At 35.6% G+C, this 13571-nt stretch overlaps 1 pseudogene; it reads left to right on the top strand.

Moving 5' to 3' along the window:
• Positions 1–7248: 7248 nt before the first annotated feature.
• Positions 7249–8117, top strand: LOC130456893 (L-lactate dehydrogenase A chain-like; annotated as a pseudogene).
• Positions 8118–13571: the final 5454 nt, after the last annotated feature.

The raw sequence follows: 13571 nt of genomic DNA, 5'->3' as shown, positions 1-13571 counted from the left end.
AATCATGAAGCAAGAAGTCTATGGAGCCTGTTTGAACGGCAGCTCCAGAGTCATGGAGGTCTCCCAATTTAGTTTATCTGATATATGTGGCAATGGTTGTATCCCCTCCTAACAGTCATATAGGATTTTTAATAATAATCAAGAGAGGGGAAAGAAAAAAAAAGTTCTTTCAGTCAAGTGAGCAGAGCAAAGAGGGACACTCACACCTGCAACACTTTACCAAAAGCACAAGCTCCAAAAAAAAAGAGCCCCTCAGTGTGGGTCTCAGCCAAATTTATCTCCTAAGCATCCTTACATAAAACAAGGACATAGCTTAAAAGGATGCTGGGACTGTAGTTCAGGTGTTGCAAATTTTCCATCTGCACTATACACACACACACACACACACACACACATATAATATACTACATGTGTGTGTGTGTGTGTGTGGAGAGAGAGTGATAAAATATACTATTAACTTCCCTCTCTTTCTAGATACAGACATCAGTGTTTTTCCACTCATTGGTGTCATTCTCACCTCCTCTTTCTCACTTAGTCTCATATCCAGTCATCCGTCACTTATAACTTCACAACATTGCTCATATGCAATACTTTCTCTCAACATAGACAGTCACCCCTGTAGTTCAAGCCTCTATCTCTTTCCTATACCACTACAACAATCTTTGGGATTCCTCCTTGCCTCTTGCCTCTCCCCATTCCAGTATCCTCCACACAGCTGCCAAAGTGATGTTCTTAAAGTACAAAACTGACCATATTATCCCTTTTTCTTCTCAGTGCAGCTAAAATCCTGTGAGTTTTTGGTTTGTGTTTATGTTTTTTAGCAATCATGTTCATTAAAAGAATAAAATCTTTTCCAGACAAATCATGCCTCTTCTGTCTTATATTTATGAAATTGACTTTTTCAACCCAAATATAATGGTTTACATTTATACCTATTAAATTTCATTGTATTAGATTTAGCCCAGTGATCTACTCTGTCTTGACTTCTTTGAATCCTGACTCTTATACAGTATGGTAGTTTATTTGCAAATCTCATCACTATGCCTCTGGTGCTTTTATCAAAGTCATTGAATTAAATGTGAAACAGCACAAGAGGAACCACAGTTAATTGGGATACTAAACTAAATTCCTTCTGCTCCATTGATATTGAACTATTTACAATCATTCTTTGCATCCAACCATTCAAATAGCTCTCAATTCATCTAACCATATTATCATCTAGTCCAGAGGTGTCAAACATAAATAAATGTGGTTTTCTAAGAAAATATACAAATCACAAGGATCCTTATATATAATTTAGTGGCCCCCATTTGAGTTTAGCACCACTGATCTAATCCACCTCTTTCCATATTCTCATCAGTGTCAGATACTTTATTAAGTGCTGTGCTAAAATTAAGCCATAACCATAGCAGGTCCCTTGTTTACCAGTTTAGTAGCTGTTTTTTAAAAAGTAAATAAGATTATCAAAAATAGGTGTTGCTGATCTTACTTGATCTCTTTTTCCTTTTGGGGGGGTTGGGGGGTGGGGGGGTGAGGAGAAGTGTTTTAAGAACAGGGAAGTTAGATTAATAGATCAAGGGAATCCTATAGATACAACATCCCTCTATCTCAACAAGTCATCTGCTAATTTCTCATTCTCTCCTTGTAGACAATATAAAGAAACATAGATTCTTTGGTAGTATATTTAGTTAGCTAAATAATTAGTTGGATAATCATTCATAGGTTAATATAACCTTAAATGGTGGGCGCTATTGAAGAGGCTCAAGGATAAGTACTTGACTCCATATTATTTAACAGTTTTAATCAGTGACTGTGATGAAGACATGCAAAGTATGTTTGTCCAATTTATTGATAATACAAACCCAGCTAAGAATTGGATGATGGATCCAGGAACTAAAGAAGATCTCACTACCCTATATAACTAATGGAAAAAAAATGAAATTTATTTGACACAGCTATACTTCTATACTTGCTCCTAAAAATCACTTTTGCAATTATAGAACAAAGGCCTAGCTGGACAATATCTGGGTGGAGGAGGGGGTCAATGGATCATGGTGGATTATAAACCTAATATGAGTTAACAGTGTAAAATGGCATTTGGAAAACCTCCCTTCTTTTGTTATAAAATAGGTGGAGGAACAAAGATGCTGTGGTATGCACAGACTATCAAAGAGTTGATATGTTAGTAGTAGTTTAGAATATACAATTTTATCCAAAAAGCATATATTGTTTTTTGTATAACCACCTGTATTTTTTGAAAAGCCACCTTTCTTTTCTTTGTTTCACACAATGTTACTGTGAAAAATGTTTAGCTTATGAGTACTACTTTAAAAATTTATATACAAGAAAATTCTGTCAGGCCCAGCTAAGATGCCTTCCATCTTGGTGTCTACCTTAATCAGAACAAATGGCTACTTGGCTTCACTCATAATTCATTCCTTACTGCTGTTATCTGACCCCAACATCAAGAATCCAGATTAGAGTATAACAATCCTCTTGAGTTCCCCTCCAAATTTCACTACATGGGCATTGTACTAGATGCTAGGGATACAAAGTCAAAACCAAAAAAGCTTCTAACATCAAGGAGCATTATAGTAGCAGGAAAAACCACACAAACAGATCAATAACACTTAATTTTTAGGATGGAGAATTACTAGGTTCCCCATCATAGAAGGTTATGTTATAGAAGAGATTTTTACTCAGATATAGGCTGAAATAAATGTCATCTGAGATCCCCTCCAAATATGAGGTCCTGTCTCTCAAATTCTCCAGGAATTTTCTCTGGCTGTCCCCCAGACTGGGAATATTCTCCCTGCTTAATTCCACTTACCCCCTTCCCTGCCTTCCTCTAAATCCCAACTAAAATGTCATTTTCTTTCCCACATCTTTTTAATTCTAGTGCTTTATCTCTCAGTGATTTCCTGTTTATCCTCCATATAGCTTGTTTGTGCATATTTGTTTGTTGTCTCCATTGGACTCCTTGAAGGCGGGTGCTATCTTTTGCCTCTTTTTTTTTTTTTGGATCCCAACCACAGTTCCTGGCACATAATAAGTGTTTAATATGTTTATTAACTAATTGATTGACTGATTGTGATAGTTCCTTGTTGATCTGGTTTCAGAATGATCCAGAAAACTTAAGGAATCAAATGTTTATGGAGTGATTCCCACCTTCTCTTTACTAGGTCCAATTTGTTTTTCTTTTACTTTTCATTATCCTCCATCCTTTGGTCCTGCAAACCAAGAATGTTATTTCTAGGAGTGTTCTTATTATAACAAATTCCCACCACTCCAATATAATTTGAATGCCTGGTATAGTCCTTTATGATGATATTTTTGCCAATAGCTTAGGAAAAACAGTTGGAACTTCCAAAGCTGTGTTAAGTAGCATGGTGTGGCTGTCTTCAGAGTATTTGAATTTAAGAAGGATTAGAAAGGGATAGGATTTCCCCTGAAATTCAAATCATTTTATGGTTGTTTTTCATTTTCAATACTTGTTCTCCCTTCTGTAATAACTTACTTGGAAAAGGTAATTACAAGGTATTGGCAAAACTGTCTGAAGGTGCCCTTAACTGTTTTAATAATCATGTAATATTAGTACACCATTATAGTCCATATGTAAACCTTACCTCCTGTCATCTGGGCACTGCACTTCTATTAAGGTAGCCGCAGATTAAATTAGAATTTTTAGTCACTGCATCACATTGATGGATCAGGTGTGTTTGTGGTCAATTGAAATCCCCAAGATTTTTTTCATATAAATTGCTGCAAAACTAGGTCTTCCCCTACATTAAAAAAAAAAGAAAGCAACCTAAATATTGCTGTTTAGATTCAGCTGTCAAATTTTGTTGGTTTCAGTCCATTAATTTAACTGTTCCAAGCAGCAACATAGATAATTGTTTCTGGCATCAGAGAACTTGGGTTCAAGTTCTGCCTTCTCTTCTTATTGCCTATGTGGCTGAGGGCAAGTTAGTTCACCTCTCAGACTTCAGCTTTCTCCTCTGTAAAATGAAGAGGATAAACAAGATGATCTCAAAGTTCCCTTCTAGCTTTAGGTCCTATTGTTTACAAACATGTACCTCTTTGGGTTCAGGATTCAGGCAAGTCTTATTTCAAATATAATCTTTCTTTCATTTGTCAAGAACTCTTAAGAACAGCTGGAGGACCTTCCTGATCTGAATGAATATTGCTCTGTTTCAAGTTTAAATAAGAGAAGTATTTAATATGATTTTCTCAGGCTAAACAAATTTATACTATGCTTGACGAGAAGACTCCAGACAAGCACAAAGATTTTACCAAATAAATTACACTTTTATTTCCAGTTACTATCTCAGTCTCCTGACCCACTCCCTCACCCTTTCATCTACAGCTGCCTCAAATGTTCTGTAACTGGGTCAGGGAACACTGGCTGAGGGGAAGAAGGCATATTAAAGAACATTCAATTATATCCTGGACATAAGGAACAAGTGAAACAAATGTAATACACTGTCACAAGATTTGAATCTAATTTTCTGCTGTGCTCTCCAGCCCTCATCTTCCATTGTGACCATGTGCCTCTCCTCCCTGCCATTCATCAGGATTGATTTGCCTAAATCTGCAGAACTGCCTTTCCTTCAATATTTGTCTTTGTTCTATGCCTCATATTTGTCTTCTGTATGAATCCTGCTTTCATGTAGGACTGGCATGATCCCTCTATATTAAACACCTTTTTTTTTCTATCCACTCCCTCCTATCATTGCTATTGCTCAAGATTGGAGCTTGATTTTCCTCTGCAGCTTCCTAAATGACACACTTATGTGCAGCGCCTGCCAGATTTAGGGTATCGTCAAGGGTCATAATAGGGGCAGTGCCGAGGCCTCGGCAGGTACATGTTAAATTGCCCACTCAAAGCTTTGAACTTCCTCAAGGTCACCAAGAAAAGGAACACCCGGCACAACTTTGGCAAGCCCGGCTTCATCACTCATCATACTTCTGCCTTATCATTAACTCCACACCGGTACAATCAGGTGGCTCCCTGTGTCAGATGCTCTGATGCTCACTGTCTGTTAACTCACATACAGATGGATGCTGGGCATCCAGGATCCTGATTAGATGCTGGAGCTGGCAGATGACTCAGGTAGTCGGGTCAGATTGCAAAGTGTGAATATCAAGTCATGAGACTTTTTATATAAACCCCATACATAAATCATCTCTACCTGCATAGGTTATGAGTCAGCTCAACATTAAGACAGGTAATGGGGTGTAATTGAAAGAGTGCGAGATTCAGAATTTGGAAGACCAGGATTTGAGGCTAGATCACAGCTAGTAAGCGACCATTTGGTACAATATAATAGCACTTAGCCTGGAGTTGGGAAGAACTGAGTTGTTAATATTAAAATCTTTTTTTTTTAATCTTTAAAAAAGAAATCTTTAAATCTACCCTGACTGACTGTGTGACCTTGAACAAGTCACTTAATCTTTATTAATTTCATTTTCCTCTATTATAAAATAGAGATAATAATAGCATTTTCCTCCTAGAGCTATTGTGAGCATCAAATGAGATCCTATGTGTGAAGTGCTGAGCTAGAATGCCATGCTTGAAGATGCTTAATAAATATTTGTTTCCTTCCTATATGAACTTAGACCAAGCAATCAAATACTCTAGGTCCTCAGTTTCCTCATCTATTAAATGGAATTAATGTGGAGAATGTGTTTCATAAGTCTTAAAGGATTATATCAATGTGAGCTATTGTTATCGCCATAATTTAGTCACAAAACTACTAGTTTGTGATTTTTATTGATTTAAAGTATTTATATATAAGATCGCAGAATTTTAGAACTGGAAAAGATCTCAGAAATTGTCAACAATAAACAAGTTATTTTATTTTATAGGTGGCCATGTGGCTACAAATATAAAAACAAAAGGGTTCCCTGACCTTGAGAAGCTTACTTTGTAAAAGAGGAAACAATAGGCATATGCATGTATATTTGTAAATGTTGTAAACAAAAACACAAAGAAAACAGATGAGGTAGCCTTTGAGGAAAGAGACTATCAGCTGAAGGGACCAGAAAAGTTCTCATGCAGAAAATGAGGCTTAATTTTGGATGAAAAGCTGGAATTCCGGGGAGAGGAGGGAATGTATATCGGGCCTGAAGGATAATCATATTGAATGTAGAATATAGTTTGTGAGGAATAGCAAGGTCAGCTTGACTAGATCACAAAGAAAGTGGGGGAATGCAATGTATAATAAGTCAGGAAAATTAGGTTAGGGCTTCATTTTAGAGAAGAGGTTGTTAATTTTTTTTTTGTCATGAACAGTTTTGGCAGCCTTGTGAAACCTAGACTCCTTTTTAGAATGTTTTCAAATATATAAAATATATAGAATTACGATAATTATTTAAAATACTTTTGAAAACCAAGTTCCTGAACCCCAGATTATGAATCTGTATCTTAGAGGTAATTGGAGGACATGATGACCAAAAAATTAAAATAGTTAATGTTGAAGGGATTGTGGAAAAACAAGCATAATGATATATTAGTAGTAGATCTGTGAAATGTTATAATCATTTTGAAAAGAAATTTAGAATTATGCATATAAATGTCTAAATGTTCTATATCCTTTGAACCAGAAATTCCATTATTCTTTTTCCATTCTTGAAAAGATCTAATGATTTTGTTGGTATAGGCACTTCATGATTTCAGACCATAATCTCTTGATGCAAAAACATTTAGACTCAGGGTAATGAGTCTACCAAAAAATGTGAATGGTCCTCAATAATAGGCAGATGTCATAACTGCATATTTCCAGTGTGGTCCAATGAGGCAGTTTTTGAGATCCACAATTATAGCTTCTGAGAACTCTGAGTGCGACTACAATGCAAAGAAGTATTAGAACCTAGCAGTAGAAAAGAAAGCAGATATTTAGTATAAATAATTGTTGATATAATTATAGCAAAAGAATTGCCCATAAAAAGGAAAAAAATATATATATTATGTTATGTCATATATGACAGTGATGACAAATCCTTTAGAGACTTAGTGCCCAAATTGCAACCCTCACACTACATATGAGCCCCCTGACTTACTCCAGACAGGGGAGGGAGGAAGTGCTCCCATTGGGCTACTAGGCCAAGGGGCAGTTAATGAGAAAAATGTCCTTAGGTGTATATGGAGAAGGGGAGGGGAGCAGCCCCCTCCAGCTTGCATGCCATAGGTTCACCAACATGGATATGTGATATAACAAAGATATCACTGAAGAGAAGTTGACTAGAAAGAGAGAGAGAGATTGATAATGCCAGAGGCGATGGATTGCCAATATGGCAGCCTTTACCTCAGAACACCAAAGATTATCTCTGGCAATGACCACAGTATGACTTCAGACTCAAAGTTGATTGTTGTTACAACTGGAGTACCTTAGCAGGAGGGAGAAAGTCATCTCAGTTTGGCCCAGCATAATATAAGGAATTTTACATTAATCTATATTGCCAAATATAGCTCTAATTGAAAGTTGTTTATTATTTTCAGTCCAGTGGATATTTTGACAAAAATAGCTAAGCAGCTTTTCCAAAATCTTATTATAGTGGTTATAATCTGGACTCTACCTGCTGTTATTATTATTTTATATTTAAGATATTATACCTAATAGGGAAGGTGTCCATTGATCAAGTTTTCATGGATGGGTCCTTAGAGAACATGGAGATTCTAGTGTTCCACTGTGGAGTGGTGTGGGTGCCATAGATGTCTGCTTGTAGAAACTTAGTCCTGCTTTAGGAACTGATGCCAATTCATAAAAATGGAAACATATTTATAAATAGATTTTCAGACATGCATATGAGGTAAGCAAGCTGAAAAACTGCACTTCCTGGGCCCATTGGCTTGTCTATGACAGATCTGGCAGAAAGCATAATGAAGAATTTTAGGAGGGTTCATCAAATGTCCACCATGTTTGAGGGTCTCTGTGGATTGATGTCTTCTCCGAACCTCATATATCTTAAGATGGAATGGCACTTTGGATGTTGTGAAGATAAACCTGACTCCTGAGGAGAAGACCCATTTAAAGAAGAGTTAAGATACACTTTGGAAGAATCCAGAACAAGCTTTAATTTTAAAGTCATTTAATGTTCTTTCACTTACTCTCTAGAGACCACTGCAATGGATAAAGGATTATAGGAGACACACTTCTCAAGTAGGTCAAGAAGGATCTTCATCTGATTAGTGATTCAATGCCAACTATAAAGCAGAAATGTAAAACCTATATAGGCATTCTAGTCTCCTCCAGAAATTAGAAAAGAGAAATATTAAGATGGCTCCCTTCTGTTTATTAAACTCTGTGGTTTATATACTGGTTCTAAATACTACTTCTCTTGTGCAGTCATTAAGTATTTGCTAAGAAGATCCCAGATATCATTTATCACCACCTGCCTTGTATATACTGCAATTTCCTTGAGGTTCAGAGGAACAAAATACCGTGTAGCAACTCTTTGCCAATGGATTCCTATTTCTATCCCTCTCTATTAGGCTTCCAAAGCCAGTCTCCATGAATAACCTTCCAAGATGTATATTCATAGGTAATATATATATATATATATATATATATATATATATATACACACACACACACACACACACACACACATATATATATATATATATATATATATATATATATTCTATATTATCAAGCAGCTAGATGACTCAGTGGATGGAGCACTAAGCCTGAAGTCAGGAAGACCTGAGTTCAAATCCAATTTCAGATTTTTCGCTGTATGACCCTAGGTAAATCACTTAAGCTTGCTTGGTTTAATCCACTGGAAAAGGAAATGGCAAATCAACCCAGCATCTTTGTCAGAAAAAAACCATGAACAGTATGCTTCATGGGATCATGAAGAATGTGACTAAACCAGTGAACTACTGAACTACCAAAAATCATATTAATGAATTTAATGTATCATATGTAATACATAAGTGATATACACAACAATGCATGAATGTCATACAAAACCAAATACATAATAAACCACAAACTATTAATGTTTTTGTGTAGGGAGGGATCACCGATAGGTAACTTCAGGTGCTCCAGTGGGACCTTCCAAATGTCAAAAGACTTAGAGGAAATCTTGGTTCAATACCAGATAAGGAACTTGGAGCCATATTACGTGCTCAAGGTAGATCACTGACTTGATAGAAACACAGAAAAGCTGTCAGAGTACTCTCTGAGTGCAGCAAGTCTTATTTCATATTTCAAAACCAAAATTATATTTGACACTTCCTTTAAAAATATCAAGGTAACGATGTAAGCCAGACTCTCTCCATCATGTTAGAAAGATGTATTTTAAAAGAATGAAGTCTGTCCCCCTTACTATTTAGAAAATCGTGTTTCTTCTTGTGTTTTTTTTCACTATACTCCAAAATTTCACAGGAGCCTTGAAGAACCTTTACCTATTCATGTACGTTTACTGCTACTTTAATTACAATAAATATTGTATTAAAACTATAACTTCTGCCATGTTCTAAACATTGCCTGTATTGGAGAACTTTTTTCTAGGAGAATTACATGTGGAGGGCAATATATCTGAAGCAAAGGTAAAGTGATAGACTATATACTTAAATATTAATAACAGTTTCTTATATATAGACATGTACATTAAGCATTCTTCTGGCCATATCAATGTGCTTTAGAGATTCTTCCTATGGCACTGCAATAACAGAATTTTAAAACATTTCCATTAGATTTCTTTCTTTTTTACATATTTACATATCCGTTTCTCCCAATTCTATGGAACGAAAAGGTTACCCAAATATCAAGTTCTTTCATCAAATTTAATGAACAATTATTAATTGATCGTCAGGATATGCAAGGTGAAGTCCATAGCAGGCAGGAATGAAGTACATTCAGGGTCGTAGGTAGGATTTGAGCTCATATAGTTCTCTTCACTATAATCCAGCCTCTCAACTATGTCATCAAGACAACAAACCAAGACTGAATGCATTTTTTTTCTTTTCACTTAAATATCTGGCATACTGCTGCAAGACAAAAGTAAATCAAATTGAGTTTCAGGATAGACACCAGTGGGTCAGAGCCAATATGGAGGCTTTGTAGCAGTGAAAATCTGAAACCACTCAATATCCTTCCAACCCAATTTTTAAAAGGAACCTCAAAAGGACAGGTCTCAAAGCAGGAAGAGTGAGGGAGCTCTCCACTAAGAAAGGTGGGCAGAGAGAGTGGATTTCTACAATATAAGGGGGAACTGGAAGCAAATTGAGAGTTTCGAAGTGATACATTATATCTGGAGAATACCCAATGAACAATTCCTATTCCTAGTCAAAGTGAAGCTCATTATGATGGTCATATGCCTTCTCACCAAAAAAGAAAATGTGATGAAAAATTTTTTCATCTCAAAGTTATTCAATAGGCAATAAAAACTCTTGACCTAGCACTCTCAGGTTCTGGGCTTCAACAGCATCTTGGGAGGTTGTGCCTAAAATTATTCTTTGGATCATGTTGTCCTCATAGAAGATTCCAAGGAATATCAAAGTTTAGCTTGTATCTAGAACCTCATAGTTGTGGGTAAAAGGGCCCTCACTCCTGTACAAGGAACTAACTAAAGGAATATTACTCAACTTAATAATACATATTGCAGAAAATGGAGAGAAATCAGAGGGGCCTGTGAAAATCAAGAAATTCTCCTTTTCTCTCCTTAGCCACATTTTCTACCCCAGGTATCAATACAGACCTCCAGCTTTCTATCTTTTATAATGGTTTATATAACCCCTTGAAGAGAATTTAATTTGAGATTGCTAGAGAAACAACTCGATTATTATCAGATTTTTTTTATTTTTTAAACACACTTTTTAAATAACATTTTAATATAGAAGGAAATCTTTAAGTTTTGTTCCCAGATACTGTAGCTAATTTACTTGCTAATTCTCCATCTCTAAGGTCACATTATTGATGCTTCTATTTGGGAACTCTAGTTTCTCCTCTAGAAAGCCAGTTTACAAACTCCTAGCACTTGACCCAAGATCCATTTCTCTGTATTACAGCCTGATATTGGAAGGATCTAACATGAATTCCCATAGCTTATACCAGGAATTAGGATTCTAAGAATTCTTGGCATTGCACCATTAACCCTGGGCTACCATATTACTAAACATTAGAGACAAATAATAATTCTATTATGATTCCATTTTGTGACAGCAAAATGTATATATGTGGGCTTCTACTAGGCAGATTCAGAAAGGCAAACATTGACCCAGTGAAAGCATATTAAGTTGGTTAATCTGTCTTGTAGTTAGTTCTCTCCCTATTAATTTCCGGAATTCATGCCATACCCATATTTTGTTGTTCCATTTTATTTTGTTTTTTTAATTCTTTAGTTTTTAAGCATAATTTTACTCCAAGAAAATGGGCAAAAGTTTGCTTAAATACCATTTCATTGACTATTAGAGGTATTATAGGAGCTGTTGATGTAGAGAAGTCAAGGGTTTCAAAGACATCTAATCACACAATGAAACAAAATTTAGTTGCACTGAAATATAGAAGAAAATGTGGCCAAAAATGGAAAAAAACCACCAATTACTAACAAGCTCTTGTTGCAAAATTATTTAATTAGTACTCAAAAACAAGCAAAGTTCTTAAAAGGGGCCTGGCTGAAAGAGGAGTTCTTAATCATCCCCTACAGTGTGATGTAGGGATCTAGAAGTTTGAAGATCAAAGAGAAGACTAGAGAGGGAAAAAAACTTACTATAGTGGGAAAAAACCCTTACAGGCAAAACAGCATAATTGACCAATTGATCAATATACATTAAAATTTTGCTATGTGCTAGGTACTGTACTAAGCTTTGGGCATATAAGGAAAAAAAAAGAAACCCACAAATTTCTGCCTTCAAGGAGCTTACAAATATTTAGTAAGGGAGACAATTTACATCAAACAGAACATTCAAGATAAATATAGAATATATTTACATTTGTAGAATTCTTTGTGCATTTGCACTGACTGTCCTTCATGCCTAGAATGTACTTTCTCCCCAATCCCACATCTTGATCTTGATTTCCTTTAAGCCTGAGTCCCTTCCATCACAAGGCATTTTTGGTTCCCCATCTACCATTCTTGTCTCATCTTCCCCAAGTTGCCTTTTAACCATTATGTACATTTATATTTATACACACACACACATATAAGCATATATGGTCTTCAACTTTACAATGTAAGCTCCTTGAGGAAGAACTGTTTTCTCTCTCTCTCTCTTTATAATTCAAGTACCTGGCATAGTTACTGACACAAAGTAGCCACAAACGAATTACTCATTGATTGATTCGAAGCTTTAGAATATCATATATATTATTTATTTCTGGGAATATTCATTAGATACCATTTAACAAACAAAGCTTATTGCTTAACTATAAAATCAGAACTAGATACTAAAGTATATTTCACTATATCTTCTAAATACCATTTTACAGTAATATGTTCTGTATTTTCATCATCTCCCCAAACAAAATCAATACTGAAATCTGCCCATTGTAAGACTAGGCATTAACATGTAAATATAACATGTAAATATAAAATTCATTTGGCAATGCAGATCTCTGCAGAACTACTTTAACCATCTAAAATATAGGTGAGATGATTTCAGCAGTAAAAGAACCAGCAGGGACAGGAAAATGCCAACTCTGATTAGAACCCTTGAAAGCATTAACTGTAGCATCTCAAGGTAAAATCGGATTTCCAATAACTCACCCTGCATCACAGCCCTTGCCAGTGGTGAGAGGTGGTTGGAGGGAGAAATAGAATTTGACCTTTTCTTAGTGAAATAAAAGAAGTTCATTCCATTGAACTGGAAGCTTTTAGTGGAGTTACTGGAAGACAGTTACATGCTTGAAAGCGACAGAAAGTGCAGAGCATCTCAGTTTTATCAGAGATGGTACTTCAATCAATTTACATTTGATTTAAACTCAGAGAGTTCTCTGGGCTTTAAAAGCAATTGAACCACTGAACATTCACCTTTAAGACTTAAAGCTTCTTGTAAATTATGTTTATATGAAGTTGCAAAATGAATTAACTGCTGAGGAAAACACCATCGCATTGTGTAGAATATCAAAGCTTATTCGCATTTCTCTATGTGCCAGGAAACACAAAAATGGAGCCTGTAAAATGTTAAATCAGAAATAAATCTGTCATGAACTTAGCTATATACCAAATACAATTCTATTCCTCTTCCCACACAACATTAATGCTTTCATTTCATTTAAGAATAGCTATATTAGAACTTCTCAAGTCTGATTTCCTACAGAGAGCCTTGGATATTTCTCTATCAATTTCAAAATCAATGCAGTCACTGAAAATGTAGTATCCTACATTTAAATGTAAAATGAGAGTTTAGATTTTTAATGAAACAAATTATATTTCTTTCCCTTGGAAAAAAGTTATAATGTCATTCCAAGTTGTGTGTCCTTTTCCCATTTTAAGTAGTATGACTTCAGAGGTTAAAATGACTAAAGTAGAAGAGCACTGATTGGCCAGGTTACCTTTGATGCCACACTGCTATTTCAAATGTTCAATACTAAAGCATTGACCTATTAAGTCCTCGAAAA

This window comes from Monodelphis domestica, chromosome 2 (genome assembly GCF_027887165.1).
Source record: "Monodelphis domestica isolate mMonDom1 chromosome 2, mMonDom1.pri, whole genome shotgun sequence".
In the NCBI taxonomy this organism is placed as follows: Eukaryota; Metazoa; Chordata; class Mammalia; order Didelphimorphia; family Didelphidae; genus Monodelphis; species Monodelphis domestica.
This window is presented reverse-complemented; position numbering and strand designations above follow the sequence as displayed.